Genomic DNA, 16612 nt, shown 5'->3' with positions numbered 1-16612 from the left:
ATTGTAAAAAAATAACAATTTCTTCTTAACTAACTTACCTAGATAAATATAGGTTAAATAAAAAAAAATAAAAGGACATTGTATGGTGAGCAGCTGCAACCTCAGCCCCTAGTAATTACAATCAGAATCTGTTGAAACAGATGCAACAGCTGGTAATACTTGATTCAGCTTGTCGTCACAGTCTGGGTCGTGCTCTGTGTGAATTAAACAGAAGTCCCTCAAATATATGATTCACAACACCTAAGATTCACTCTATCCTTCCTTCTCTGCTCATAACCTCCCCTCCCTCCACCCATCTCTCCATAACAGGAACACTTAGACAAAACAGAGGGAGCAGATTTGCCTTTAAGTCAAAACACTGGCAAAATGACAGGAATAGCAGGTGTTGTATTTGTCCCCTCTGATCTGAACAGGAAATAACAATGAACTGCTCACATATTGTTGTACCAGATATGAGTATTTTCTCTTCCCTAAATCTATGGGCAGATTATATATATTATAAATAAAAATAATGTCTACATACTTCAACTTATCTATTTATATGGACATTGGAACAGATGCTTCAAACTTACATTCTCAAAGTGCTAAAGATTATATTGCACAATGATGATTCTGAATTACAGAATGTACTTTTAGTGCTTTCCATAATTGATATGCATCAATGACAAACATTTGTGAAAGACAGTATATTACATGTGGTATATGCACAGATCTGCAAAAACTTTCATGAAGCACGTAGAACTTTTGGTTGACCTAAATCACTAAATACTAAACTGAACAAAAATATAAACGCAACATGTAAAGTCTTGGTCCTATGTTTCATGAGCTGAAATAAACTAGCCCAGAAATGTTCCATACGCACAAAAAGCTTATTTCTCTCAAATTTTGTGCACAAATGTGTTTACATCCCTGTTAGTGAGCATTTCTCCTTTGCCAAGATAATCCATCCATCTGACAGGTGTGGCATATCAATAAACTGATTAAACACCATGATCATTACATAAGTGCACCTTGTGCTGGGGACAATAAAAGGCCACTCTAAAAATGTGAAGTTCTGTCACACAACACAATGCCCCACATGTCTCAAGTTTTGAGGGAGTGTGCAATTGATATGCTGACTGCAGGAATGTCCACCAGAGCTATTGCCAGAGAATTGAATGTTAATTTCTCTACCATAAGATGCCTCCAACGTCCTTTTAGAGACATCCAGTACATCCAACCGGCCTCACAACCGCAGACCACGTGTAACCACGCCAGTCCAGGACCTCCACATCCGGCTTCTTCACCTGCGGGATTGTCTGAGACCAGCCACTCGGGCAACTGATGAAACTGTGGGTTTGCACAACCAAAGAATTTCCTGCACAAACTGTCAGAAACGGTCACAGGGAAGCTCAACTGCGTGCTTGTCGACCTCACCAGGTTCTTGACCTGACTGCAAGTTGGCGCCGTAACCAACTTCAGTGGGCACATGCTCACCTTCAATGGCCACTGGCATGCTGGAGAAGTGTGCTCATCACGGATGAATCCCGGTATAAACTGTACCGGGCAGATGATAGACAGCAGGGCCCTTTGATGGCGGTGGGGTTAGGGTATGGGCAGGCATAAGCTACGGACAACGAACACAATTGTATTTTATCAATGGCAATTTGAGTGCAGAGAGATACCATGACGAGATCCTGAGGCCCATTGTCATGCCATTCATCCGCCACCATCACTTCATGGTTCAGCATGATAACGCACGGCCCCATGCAGCGAGGATCTGTACACAATTCCTGGAAGCTGAAAATGTCCCAGTTCTTCCATGGCCTGCATATTCACCAGACATGTCACCCATTGAGCATGTTTGGGATGCCCTGGATCAACGTGTATGACAGCGTATCCAGTTCCCGCCAATATCCATCAACTTCGCACAGCCATTGAAGAGGAGTGGGAAAACAGTCCACAGGGAACAATCAACAGCCTGATCAACTCTATGCAAAGGAGATGTGTCACGCTGCATGAGGCAAATAGTGTTCACACCAGATACTGACTGGTTTTCTGATCCACATCCCTACATTTTTTTAAGGTATCTGTGATCAACAGATGCTTATCTGTATTCCCAGTCATGCGAAATCCATAGATTAGGGCCCAATGAATCTATTTCAATTGACTGATTTCTTTATATGAACTGTGACTCAGTAAAATCTTCGAAATTGTTGCATGATGCATTTATATTTTTGTTCAGTGTAAATAGCTAGAATACAAAAATTGCATAAAAAAGTAACATATGTTTACAGTGACATTTGAAAAGGATTAGTAATCAATTGTGGTGGGCCGTCTCTGCAGCATCCCTGTGTCACAAAGATACAGACAGTGATTGAGCAGATTGCCCTCTAAAAAAGGTTTATATGCTGTCACTGTGAAGTAAAACTCTTACAATGAAAGTGGAACACCCGAGTTAGAATTCAAAAGCAGAACGTTCAGTTAAATAAGATGGCCTGTAGTGGATGTCAGCTAACACTGAGCCAATTCTATAAAATACAAGATTACAGAGAATTGTATTAATGTACCTTTAAAGTTATCCTCAAGAGTAAACACACCTAAGCTCTCATTTGTTGTTTCACCACTGCAACAGTACAAACTTCAAAAGGTGTAATATTTTGAGGGGGTAGAGTGTCTTTATACACACACATATAATCTCCTAGCTGGCCTACTGTAGGGCAGATATAGCTCCAGTATGTTTCTACAGGCCATTCTGAGCAGCTCTGGGAATATGTGTCTGTGTGATGAGAGTCTGTCTGGTAGCTCATGCACGGAGCGCACACTCTCTTCACAATTCCGCTCCACTCTCGCTTTGAAGTCAGTTCATTTCCCCCTTGTGTTGCTGCCAATGTAAATAGGCACTCCCCCCTCCTTCCTGCATGGGTCACCTCCAACACACATACACAATAGACGGGCACTAAAAATAAAATATAGATACTATTTTTTATCAAAATACAGGAGCAAACACTTGCATTTACAACCACATGCAAAGGGCTCCAATAATAAACACACACACCCATACACACTCATATTCAAGCATGCATTCCCACGCGCACACATACAGAGCAGAGAGTCCACCTCTGAGAAGTTCCCTTCCTAAAACTGGCTGAGCAGGTGGAAACTGAGCCCTGAGTCAGACTGGCCCTGGCCTGCAGTAAACTAGCTGCCTCCCACACTGGAGCCTTGCATGAGAAACAGACTAGGGTTCATCTTCCCCTTTACCCAGTAGTCAGAGGCACCACCACCACCCAGCCCATGGGCTATTGGGTGATAGGCTTCACCCTGGCTTCACCCTGGCCCTCCATCCATCACAACAGATAAATTGGGGTCCTAACCACAGCACAGCCACAAGACCTCTGAACCAAGGTAATTCTAAACCCACATGAAGGAGGTGGTTTTCAGACGCTCATATGATAGGGGTTTAATAAAAACTAGATCATGGTTGATGTTCTGCTTTGTGTACGCACAATGCCGTCGGGGGTACGCCGACGGTCCATTTAGATTTTCCAACAGGGCTATACATTTGGGAGATGTTTTTTTCTCGCCTGAGTAGCCTCGTTTCACTGCTAAAAATAAAATTCAACCATCTAGTGTTCAGCGAAATAACAACACAATGTCAAATACAGGTAGCCTAGTCAAATAAATAACATCCAATCACATTAACCGTTACTCTCTCGCGGGAAACCTTCACTCTTGCGCAGACATTAAGAAACATACCAATTTGAAAAATAAGCCAAAGGAGTTTGAGCGAGAATTAAGAAAACTTTTGAGTAGTAACACATGTATAAAAGCATCAGATACCATTAATAAGAAGGGTCTAGAAGCGTCTTATATGGTGAGCTACCGAATGGCTAGGACAGGCAAGCCCCATACTATTGTGGAGGACTTCATTCTTCCTGCTGCCGTGGATATGGGTGGGACAATGCTGGGGGAAAAGGCCAAAAAAACTAGACATACAGTGCCTTCATCAAACACTTTCACGATGTATCAGCGACATGGCAGGAGATGTTTTCAAACAATTACTGCTTTGCATACAAGCCAGTGAATTCTATGCGTTACAGCTGGATGAGTCAACAGGTTTGGCAGGCCTGGCACAGCTTCTGGTAAATGTCTGTTACATTTATGGGGGGTCAATTAAGGAAGACATCCTTTTCTGCAAACCACTGGAAACCAGGACAACAGGAGAATATATTTTTAACATACTGGACAGCTTTGTGACATCAAATGGACTTTGATGGTCAACATGTGTTGATATCTGTACTGATGGCGCAAAAGCCATGACGGAGACATAGTGGAGTGGTAACGTGCATGCAAGCAGTTGCTCCCGACACCACTTGGGTACACTGCAGCATCCACTGAGAGGCTCTTGCTGCCAAGGGAATGCCTGACAGCTTGAAATATGTTTTGGCCCCTACAGTGAAAATTATTAACTTTGTTAAAGCATGGCCCCTGAACTTTCGGGTATTTTCTGCATTATGCAATGATATGGGCAGCGACCATGTAACGCTTTTACAACATACAGAAGTGAGCTGGTTATCAAGGCACAAAGTATTGACATGTTTTTTTTAATTGAGAGACAAGCTTAAAGTTTTCTTTACTGACCATAATTTTCACTTGTCTACTGCTTGCATGATGACGAGTTTCTCACACAACTGGCCTGTCTGGGTGATGTTTTTTCTCGCCTGAATGATCTCAATCTAGGATTACAGGGACTCCGCAACTATATTCAATGTGCGGGACAAAATTGAGGCTATGATTAAGAAGTTGGAGTTCTTCTCTGTCTGCATGAACAAGGACAACACACAGGTCTTTCCATCATTGTATGATTTTTTGTGTGCAAATGAACTCAAGCTTACGGACAATGTCAAATGTGATATAGCGAAGCACCTGAGTGAGCTGGGTGCGCAATTACGCAGGTACTTTCCCGAAACGGACGACACAAACAACTGGATTCGTTATCCCTTTCATGCCCTGCCTCCAGTCCACTTACCGATATCTGAACAAGAGAGCCTAGTTGAAATTGCAACAAGCGGTTCTGTGAAAATTGAATTTAATCAGAAGCCACTTCCAGATTTCTGGATAGGCTGTGCTCAGAGTAACTTGCCTTGGCAAAACGCGCTGTTAAAACACTGATTCTCTTTGCAACCACGTACCTATGTGAGAGTGGATTCTCGGCCCTCACTAGCATGAAAACTAAATACAGGCACAGGCCGTGTGTGGAAAATGATTTAAGACTGAGATTATCTCCAATACAACCCAACATTGCAGAGTGTGCATCCTTTCAAGCACACCCTTCTCATTAACCTGTGGTGAGTTATTCACCATTTCTGATGAACAAATAAGGTTTTATATGTAAGATGGCTAAATAAAGAGCAAACTTATATAAGAGCTCTTTGTCACTTCCCAAGAGCCGGGTTGTGACAAAAACTCACACTCATTCTTATGTTTAATAAATGTATTGTATAGTGTGTGTGTGGTAGGCTTACAATAATGGCAAAAAACAACATTAGAGAGTGCGCTGACCCTGGTGCTAGAGGGGGTACACAGCTGGAGGTTGAATGTTTTAAGGGGTACGGGACTATAAAAAGTTTGGGAACCACTGTCCTAGAGGATTATACTGCAGTAGTACAATATTTGGCTAAACCTGCTATTTTGCACTGCAGAAATCTATAGACTATTCATAGCTACATGTTTTCTTTCCACACAAAACAATTACATTATAGGGCAGTAATGAAATATTGCATATTTTAACCTTAGAGGACGAACCACTTACAAGCTATGCGTGCACGGTTCAACTCAAATGGATTTTCACGAAAACATGACATCATTGGGCCAGGAATGGTGAGCCCATCAAAGATCTTACTCTGCAGTCACTGACCTGGATCCACAAGGCTGTCTGCGGCATCACTAGCACTTTCTCTAATAACAGCAATTAACAAACTCATCTTCACACGGGATTTGCAGTGGGCATGCCGGGAGCCTGCAGCCTGCTGTGCTGTAGGTTTGTGTGTTAAATAAGCATGGAGACTAATCTCCATGACCAGAGTCACGATGAGACGAAGGAGCCGCCAGCAGGTAAATGCCAATGGTGTATATAAACACTAGATTGCTGATGCTATGTATTGGCCAATGAGAGGCATTGAAGCCACCGGTCGGCCAAATTAGTACTCCTCAAAAGGAGCAGTCCTCCCTGAATTTCTACAGTATTTTAATTAAATCTTTCAAGAACAAAATTACATGTACTTAAAAAACATTTTGTTGTTGTAGTGGGCACGGTAGCATTAGTACTCTCCAAAAAGTATACCTAAAGGAAAATGTTCATATTCAGTGCATTCGGAAAGTATTCACACCCATTTACTTTTTCTATATTTTGTTAGGTTACAGCCTTATTCTAGAATTTATTAAATAGTTTCCCCCCTCAATCTACACACAATACCCAATAATGACAAAGCAAAAACAGGTTTTTAGAAAAGTTGCCAATTTATAAAAAATAACTGAAATATTACATTTACATAAGTATTCAGACCCTTTACTCAGTACTTTGTTGAAGCACCTTTGGCAGTGATTACAACCTCGAGTCTTCTTGGGTATGACGCTACAAGCTTGGCACACCTGTATTTGGGGAGTTTCTCGCATTCTTCTCTGCAGATCCTCTCAAGCTCTGTCAGGTTGGATGGGGAGCGTTGCTGCACAGCTATTTTCAGGTCTCTCCAAAGATGTTCGATCGGGTTCAAGTCCGGGCTCTAGCTGGGCCACTCAAGGACATTCAGAGACTTGTCCCGAAGCCACTGTTGTGTTGTCTTGGCTGTGTGCTTAGGGTCATTGTCCTGTTGGAAGGTGAACCTTCGCCCCAGTTTGAGGTTCTGAGCGCTCTGGACCAGGATTTCATCAATGATCTCTCTGTACTTTGCTCCATTCATCTTTGCCTTGATCCTGACTAGTCTCCCAGTCCCTGCAGCTGAAAAACATCCCCAAGCATCATGCTGCCACCACCATGCCTCACCGTAGGGATGGTGGCAGGTTTCCTCCAGACCTGACGCCTGGCAGTCAGGCCAAAGAGTTCAATCTTGGTTTCATCAGACCAGAGAATCTTGTTTCTCATGATCTGAGAGTCCTTTAGGTGCCTTTTGGCAAAATCCAAGCAGGCTGTCGTGCCTTTTTCTGAGGAGTGGCTTCCATCTGGTCACTCTACCATAAAGGCCTGATTGGTAGAGTGCTGCAGAGATGGTTGTCCTTCTGGAAGGTTCTCCCATCTCTACAGAGGAACTCTAGAGCTCTGTCAGAGTGACCATCGGGTCCTTGGTCACCTCCCTGACCAAGGCCCCTCCCCCGATTACCGTAATTTCCAGACTATAAGCCGCAACTTTTTTTCCCAGGCTTTGAACCTCGCGGCTTAAACAATGACGCGGCTAATATATGGATTTTTCCCGCTTTCAATTTTTTTTTCTCAAAAAAATAACATTCTGTGATGTGCTCAGTTTTTTGCCGGCATGAAGCTTTCATTAGACCAATGAAATTGCAGAACGGGTTAAGGTCAAACAACTTTTTTGTTTACTGTTTAGATTAAATCAAGCGCTCTCAAACTTCCCATCATTCTGATTACGGTAGTCATTTTGTCACACTGATTCCTGGGGGCACAACAAAGTATTTGCAGCCACTCGACATCAGTGTAAATCGTGCATTTAAGGTGGCGCTCCGTGTTCAGCGGGAGGCTTGGATGACAAGTGGGGAGAAATCCTTCACTAAAACGGGCCGCATGCGAAGAGCAACTTATGGTCAAGTCTGCCAGTGGGTCCTGACAGCGTGGAGCGTTTTCAAAAAATCCACTATCATCAACGGGTTTCGAAAGGCTGGACTGTTGCGTGTTGAAGAGGGCTCAGCGGGGGATTTGCCTCCGGATGAAAGCGACGAGAGCGACAATGAAAACGATCCAATATCGGATGAAGCAATTCTGAGGCTATTCAACTCCGACACCGAAGGAGATGGTTTCAGTGCACAGGAGGAGGAAGATAGTGACCAATGACTTTCTTGGTAGGCTACTGTTTACTGCAATTTTTTGTTTGTTTGTTACAAGCCGTGTTTCGTTAAAGCCTATTTATTTTTGTTACAAGCCGTGCTTCGTTAAAGCCTATTTATTTTTGTTACAAGCCGTGTTTCGTTAAAGCCTATTTATTTTTGTTACAAGCCGTGTTTCGTTAAAGCCCATTTCTTTTTGTTACAAGCCGTGTTTCGTTAAAGCCTGTGTAAAGTTCATTTGTTTCAATGTACCGGTAGGCACCTGCGGCTTATAGACATGTGCGGCTTATTTATGTTCAAAATAATACTTTTTTTAAAATTCAGTGGGTGCGGCTTATATTCAGATGCGCTTAATAGTCCGGAAATTACGGTACTCAGTTCGGCCGGGCGGCAAGAGTCTTGGTGGTTCCAAACTTCTTCCATTTAAGAACGATGGAGGCCACTGTGTTTTTGGGGACCTTTAATGCTGGTGAAAGTTTTTGGTACCCTTCCCCAGATCTGTGCCTAGACACAATCCTGTCTTGGAGATCTACGAACAATTCCTTCGACCTCATGGCCTGGTTTTTGATCTGACCTGCACTGTCAACTGTGGGACCTTAAATAGACAGGTGTGTGCCTTTCCAAATCATGTACATTCATGTACAATTGAATTTACCACAGGTGGTAAATTGTCCGACACATCCCAAACCATCTCAAATGGGTTGAAGTCGGGTGATTGTGGAGGCCAGGTCGTCTGATGCAACACTCCATCACTCTCCTTCTTGGTCAAATAGCCCTTACACAGCCTGGAGGTGTGTTGGGTCAGTGTCCTGTTGAAAAACAAATGATGGTCCCACTAAGCCCTAAGCAGATGGGATGTCGTATTGCTGCAGAATTCTGTGGTAGCCATGCTGGTTAAGCGTGCCATGCATTCTAAATAAATCACAGACAGTGTCACCGGGAAAGCAACCCCACACCATCACACCTCCTCCTCCATGCTTCACGGTGTGGGAACCACACATGCGGAGATCATCCGTTCACCTAATCTGCGTCTCACAAATACACGATGGTTGGAACCAAAAATCTAAAATTTGGACTCATCAGACCAAAGGACAGATTTCCACCGGTCTAATGTCCATTGCTCATGTTTCTTGGCCCAAGCAAGTCTCTTCTTATTATTGGTGTCCTTTAGTAGTGGTTTCTTTGCAGCAATTCGACCATAAAGCCCTGATTCACGCAGTCTCCTCTGAACAGTTGATGGTTAAGTGGCATTCTGATGAGTCTGTTAATTGAACTCCTTGAAGCATATATTTGGGCTACAATTTCTGAGGCTGCTAACTCTAATGAACTTATCCTCTGCAGCAGAGGTAACTCTGTGTCTTCCTTTCCTGTGGCGGTCCTTAGGGGAGCCAGTTCATCATAGCGCTTGATGGTTTTTGGGATTACACTTGAAGAAACTTAAAAAATTATTGAAATGTTCCATATTGACTGACCTTCATGTCTTAACGTAATGATGGACTGTCGTTTCTCTTTGCTTATTTGAGCTTTTCATGCCATAATATGGACTTGGTCTTTTAACAAATATGGCTATCTTCTGTATACCACCCCTACCTTGTCACAACAAAACTGATTGACTCAAAAGCATTAAGACGGAAAGAAATTCCACAAATGAACTTTCAACAAGGCACACCTGTTAATTGAAATGTATTCCAGGTGACTACCTCATGAAGCCAGTTGAGAGAATGCCAAGAGTGGGCAAAGCTGTCATCAAGGCAAAGGGTGGCTACTTTGAAGAATCTCAAATATGAAATATATTTTGATTTGTTCAACACTTTTTTGTTAGTACATGATTCCATATGTGTTATTTCATAGTTTGATGTCGTCACTGTTATTCTACAATGTAGTAAATAGTAAAAAATAAAGTTCAACATGTAGCTAGACGTAGTAGGCTAATGTTAACTGGTTGGCTTGTCGCCTCGTTGCCCATGAAAGGAAGTTAGGCTAGCGAGCATGCATTTTAGCCAGGTAGGCTAGGACATCAAAAACTTAAAGCGTGTACTGTATGACAGAGTCACAGACTTTTTAGGAAACATGACAGGAGGATGGCATTGGCGTTTCTCTACAAGTAGGGTTAGTCAACGTGTTTTTTTTCTGCTTGAAAGTTGATTGACCATGCTGTACGTCATGTAACTGTTTGTTACATGCAATATGTTTTGTAGACTTCACCAGACAGATGTTGCTCTCCGGTTTTGTGATGAAACAATAATGTTTGAATTTATTACGCCACTGTGTCTTCCTATTGTCTGGACCTTTAGGCCTATATATATATCACGCTGTTAAGTATACACTAAGACATTATAAAGCAAACACAAATATCACAACACATACACTACCGTTCAAAAGTTTGGGGTCATTTACACATTTTTTGTCCATTAAAATAACATCAAATTGATCAGAAATACAGCGTAGACATCGTTTATGTTGAAAGTGACTATTGTACCTGGAAACGGCAGATTTTTAATGTTATATCTACATAGGCGTACAGAGACCCGTTATCAGCAACCATCACTCCTGTGTTCCAATGGCACGTTGTGTTAGCTAATCCAAGTTTATCATTTTAAAAGGCTAATTGATCATTAGAAAGCTCTTTTGCAATTATGTTAGCACAGCTGAAAACTGTTGTTCTCATTAAAGAAGCAATAAAACTTGCCTTCTTTAGACTAGTTGAGTATCTGGAGCATCAGCATTTGTGGGTTCGATTACAGGCTCAAAATGGCCAGAAACAAAGACTTTCTTCTGAAACTCGTCAGTCTATTCTTGTTCTGAGAAATGAAGGCTATTCCATGTGAGAAATTTCCAAGAAACTGAAGATCTCGTACAACGCTGTGTACTACTCCCTTCAAAGAACAGCGCAAACTGGCTCTAACCAGAATAGAAAGAGGTGTGGGAGGCCCCGGTGCACAACTGAGCAAGAGGACAATTACATTAGAGTGTCTAGTTTGAGAAGCAGATGCCTCACAAGTCCTCAACTGGCAGCTTCATTAAATAGTACCCGCAAAACACCAGTCTCAACGTCAACAGTGAAGAGGCGACTCTGGGATGCTGGCCTTCTAGGCAGAGTTCCTCTGTCCAGTGTCTGTGTTTTTTTGCCCATCTTAATCTTTTATTTTTATTGGTCAGTCTGAGATATGGATTTTTCTTTGCAACTCTGCCTAGAAGGCCAGCATCCCTGAGTTGCCTCTTCACTGTTGACGTTGAGACTGGTGTTTTGCAGGTACAATTTAATGAAGCTGTCATTTAATAGGTTTGAGTAGATTAGACACATACACAAACACATACGCCAAGGTTCAACACTAAACAGGGTTAGGTAAACAGGCTATTAGGTTACGTTTAACCAAGTTGTCCCTTGCTGAAGGTTATTGCAAAACCTCCTTAATACCCTCTTAAGGATCAGACCCTTTTTTCCAATTTTCGCCTAAAATGACATACCCAAATCGAACTGCCTGTAGCTCAGGACCTGAAGCAAGGATATGCATATTCTTGATACCATTTGAAAGGAAACACTATGAAGTCTGTGAAATTAATGTAGGATAATATAACACATTAGATCCGGTAAAAGATCTAATGTGTTATATTAGATATTTGAAATGCAAGAGAAAGGCCATAATGGGCTATTCCAAGTTAGGCGCAATTTAGATTCTGGCCACTAGATGGCAGCAGTGTATGTGCAACGTTTAAGACTGATTCATTGACCCATTGCATTTCTGTTCAAAATGTTGTATCAAGACTGCCCAAATGTGCCTAATTGGTTTATGAATACATTTTCAAGTTCATAACTGTGCACTCTCCTCAAACAATAGCATGGTATTCTTTCACTGTAATAGCTACTGTAAATTGGACAGTGCAGTTAGATTAACAAGAATGTAAGCTTTCTGCCCATATCAGATATGTCTATGTCCTGGGAAATTTTCTTGCTACTTACAACCTCAGGCTAATCGCATTAGCCTACATTAGCACAACCATCCTGTGGAGGGGACACCAATACCATAGAGGTTAAAAGGCTCCTGAGACACTCCAAAATGACCATTGTGCACTGAGGATGACTTTAAAGCAAACCAGACACATACATCAATGGGTCTATATGGCAATAATATATAATCCATTACTTCTGTATTCTGAAAAGGAGCAATTTGCTGGGACAGCAGAAGGATTTTGTTTCAAAGGCCTTTTATCCATTGAAAGAACAATTACTTGTCAGTCTGAGCTCAAGGAGAGCTTTCAACGGAAGAAAAGGTTACAGTATACCAGTTGAGTGGCTGTATGAAGAATTTGTTGTACAGTGAACTTTTGTCGAACAGTTGCATAACTAACCTGTGCTTAAAATAAATATGGAAGAACTAACCTCCTTTAAAAAAAAATAAAAAAAAAAAATAAAGGCTGCATTTAGGTAGTATATGCAGCTCAGGACTATTTATTTACTTTACAGAGGGTGGTGAGGGTGGAGATGTGGCTAACAGCAGAGTAACAACAGGGTAATGAGGACTTGGGGGTGGATGGAAGGGAGAGAGACTCTCTCTCAGTAAAAACTGCCTGCATCAAGGTGCCAGGCTGAGCCACATCTGTTGATCAGCCATTAATCCCACTACTTCTAGAGTGCTGCTCTGCTGTGCCATCTGGTGCTGGGGGCGGCCCGGCCACACCTTGGGGTTTAGCCTGGTCCCCGACTGACTGACTGACTGACTGACTGACTGACTGACTGACAATGCGGAGGATTAGAACAGAGACAGACATTAGGAACTGCCTTGTCATCGCTGAGGTAAAACATTTCACGTGTTGAAGTTATTGTTGCATGTATTAGTGTCACTTTCACCAGTAGAAAGTAATATATCACTTCACTATTACATATTTGCATATACCATATTGCCTCTCCTACTTAATAACATCATTGTGAGTACAACTTGTAGGAATGGAGCCGGGGGGGACGGCTGCCGTTTTATGGGCTCCTAACCAACTGTGCTATTTTGTTAGTTTTTTCACACTGTATGTAACTTGTTTTTTTACTTATTTTATACATAATGTTGCTGCTACCGTCTCTTATGACAGAAAATAACTTCTGGACATCAGAACAGCGATTACTCACCTCAAACTGGACGAAGATCCGACGCGAAGGATATACTGCTTTCTTGGGAACGGGCCCAATTCCCCATCATTTGAGTGAAGAAAGTCATTTGAGTGAAGAAAAGACGGAGAAAAAGGGGGCGGAGGTCGGGCTGCCTTCTGAAAAATCGTAGGCGAGTGAGTAAACCTTCACTACCATCCGTTCTATTGGCCAACGTGCAATCATTTGAAAACAAAATGGATGATATACGATCAAGACTATCCTACCAACGGGACATTAAAAACTGTAATATCTTATGTTTCACAGAGTCGTGGCTGAATGACGACATGGATAATATAGAGCTGCCGGGATTTTCCATGCATCGGCAGGACAGAGAAGCTATGTCTGGTAAGATGAGGGGCGATGGTGTGTGTCTATTTATAAATATCAACTGGTGCGCAATGTCTAATATAAAGAAGTCTTGAGGTATTGTGCGCCTGAGGTAGAGTATCTTATGATAAGCTGTAGACCACACTATCTACCAATAGAGTTCTCATCTATATTATTCATAGCTGTCTATTTACCACCACAAACTGATGCTGGCACTAAGACCGCACTCAACCAGCTGTATAAGGCCATAAGCAAACAAGAAAAATGCTCATCCAGCTCCTAGTGCCCTGGGACTTTAATAATGCAGGGAAACTTAAATCCGTTTTACCTCATTCCTACCAGCATGTCACATGTGCAACCAGAGGGAAAAAAACTCTAGACCACCTTTACTCCGCACACAGAGACGCATACAAAGCTCTCCCTCGCCCTCCATTTAGCAAATCAAAGGAGAGGGACCGACTGCGGAGGAAGTCGTGACACTACCAGATGAGCTAAATTCCTTTTATGCACGCTTCGAGGCAAGCAACACTGAAGCATGCATGAGAGCATCAGCTGTTCCGCACGACTGTGTGATAACGCTCTCGGAAGCCGATGTGAGCAAGACCTTTAAACAGGTCAATATACACAAACCCGCGGGGACAGATGGATTACTAGGACGTGTACTCAAGCATGTGCGGACCAACCGTCAAGTGTCTTTACTGACATTATCAACCTCTCCCTAACCGAGTCTGTAATACCTACATGTTTCAATTAGACCACCATAGTCCCTGTGCCCAAGGAAGCGAAGTAAACCTGCCTAAATGACAACCGCCCGGTAGCACTCACGTCAGTAGCCATGAAGTGCTTTGAAAGGCTGGTCATGGCTCACATCAACGGCGTCATCCTGGATACCCTAGACCCATTACAATTTGCTATCCGCCCCAACAGATGATGCAATCTCAATCAACATTGCCCTTTCCCACCTGGACAAAAGGAACACCTATGAGAGAATGCTGTTCATTGACTACAGCTCAACGTTCAACCCCATAGTTCCCACAAAGCTCATCACTAAGCTAAGGACCCTGGGACTAAACACCTCCCTCTGCAACTTGATCCTGGACTTCCTAACAGTCCACCCCAGGTGGTAAGGGTAGGCAGCAACACGTCTACCACGCTGATCTTCAACACTGGGGCCCTTCAGGGGTGTGTGCTTTGTCCCCTCCTGTACTCCCTGTTCACCCACGACTGTGTGGCTAAACACGACTCCAACACCATCATTAAGTTTGCTGACGACACAACAGTGGTAGGCCTGATTACTGACAAAGATGAGACAGCCTATCGGGAGGAGGTCAGAAACTTGGCAGTGTGGTGCCAGGACAACAACCTCTCCCTCAATGTGAGCAAGACAAAGGAGCTGATCGTGGACTACATGTGATGTGGTGAGGTTGGACCCAGGTGCAGAGAAGAGACCAGACGAGGAATCAGTGGTTAAGGATAACCATAATACTTTACTACACTAAGTCTAGAAAACTCACTGAGGAAACGAACGCACACGGTGAACAATTCTTCTGCGAAGAGAAACCGAAAACACACCTCTTTTAAAGTGGAAATCATAATGACTATTAGAACACACCTGAGTGTCATAATTGTCTCTAGGATGGTCTCTGCCGCCTTCTGGTGGAACCATGACACTACAGGAAATGGCGGGCCGAACAGACCTCCATAAACATCAACGTGGCTATAGTGGGCGGGTCGAGAGTTTCAAGTTCCTTGGTGTCCACATCACCAACGAACTAACATGGTCCAAACACACCAAGACAGTCGTGAAGAGGGCACGACAACACCTTTTCCCCCTCAGGAGACTGAAAAGATTTGTCATGGGTTCCCAGATCCTTAAAAAGTTCCACAGCTGCACCATTTAGAGCATCCTGACCGGTTGCATCACGGCCTGGTATGGCAACTGCTCGGCATCTGACCGTAAGGTGCTACAGAGGGTTGTGCGTACGGCCCAGTACATCACTGGGGCCAAGCTTCCTGTCATCCAGGACCTATATACTAGGCAGTGTCAGAGGAAAGCCCACATTTTTTTCAAAGACTCCAGTCACCATAGGCTGTTCTCTCTGCTATCGCACGGCAAGCGGTACCGGAGCGCCAAGTCTAGGACCAAAAGGCTCCTTAACAGCTTCTACCCCCAAGCCATAAGACTGCTGGACAATTCATCAAATGGCCACCCAGACTATTTACATTGACCCCGCCCCCATTTGTTTTTACAGTGCTGGTACTCGCTGTTTATTATCTATGCATAGTCACTTTACCCCTACCTACATGTACAAATTACCTCGACTAACCTGTAGCCCCGCTTATTGAATTGGTACCGGTACCCCCTCTATATAGCCTCGTTATTGTTATTTTATTGTATTACTTTTTATAATTTTTTACTTTAGTTTATTTGGTAAATATTTTCTTAACCCTTTCATGAACTGCATTGTTGGTTAAGGGCTTGTAAGTAAGCATTTCACGGTAAGGTCTACACCTGTTGTATTCGGCACATGTGACAAATAAAGTTTGATTTGATTTGATTTGAAAAAGCTCTTTGAACAAACAGGGTTGAGCAATATTCATTCTTATACAGTTCATAACAGATTTCTGGTTTCTGTAGCACTTCACGTTTTGCTCATAACTATTTGAAACATGTCAAGGTGTGCAAGTTATTACCTCTTTCTAACCTGGCAGCAAAGTATCTTCTCATTGCCACTATAATTATGTCTTTGAAGTTAAGGAAGCCCGTTCTTTCTTGAAACCGCACTTAAAAAGAGTAAAAAAATAAAAACATGGCAAGGGTGACGACAAACATTGCAAAGAGCAGTTTGGAGGAAGATCTCTAACTATTTGAGGAGGCAAATAAATTCACAGCCTTAATTTAATATTTGAGGAGGCAAATAAATTCACAGCCTACATCAATACTCAACTGGCACATTTGCAACTACATCAAAGTATAGTGTATTCCACACCCTTAAATATAAATTCATAGCAAGGAGTGGAATGTGACTGTAAATCAAACCCTCCTCAGTTTATAAGGACTCATTCATACTGAACTATGGTGATTAAAGACTCACACTACACATACAG

The sequence above is a fragment of the Salmo trutta genome, chromosome 13 (genome assembly GCF_901001165.1).
Source record: "Salmo trutta chromosome 13, fSalTru1.1, whole genome shotgun sequence".
Lineage (NCBI taxonomy): Eukaryota > Metazoa > Chordata > Actinopteri > Salmoniformes > Salmonidae > Salmo > Salmo trutta.
The sequence above is the reverse complement of the archived record's forward strand: the minus strand, read 5'-3'. Positions refer to the sequence as shown.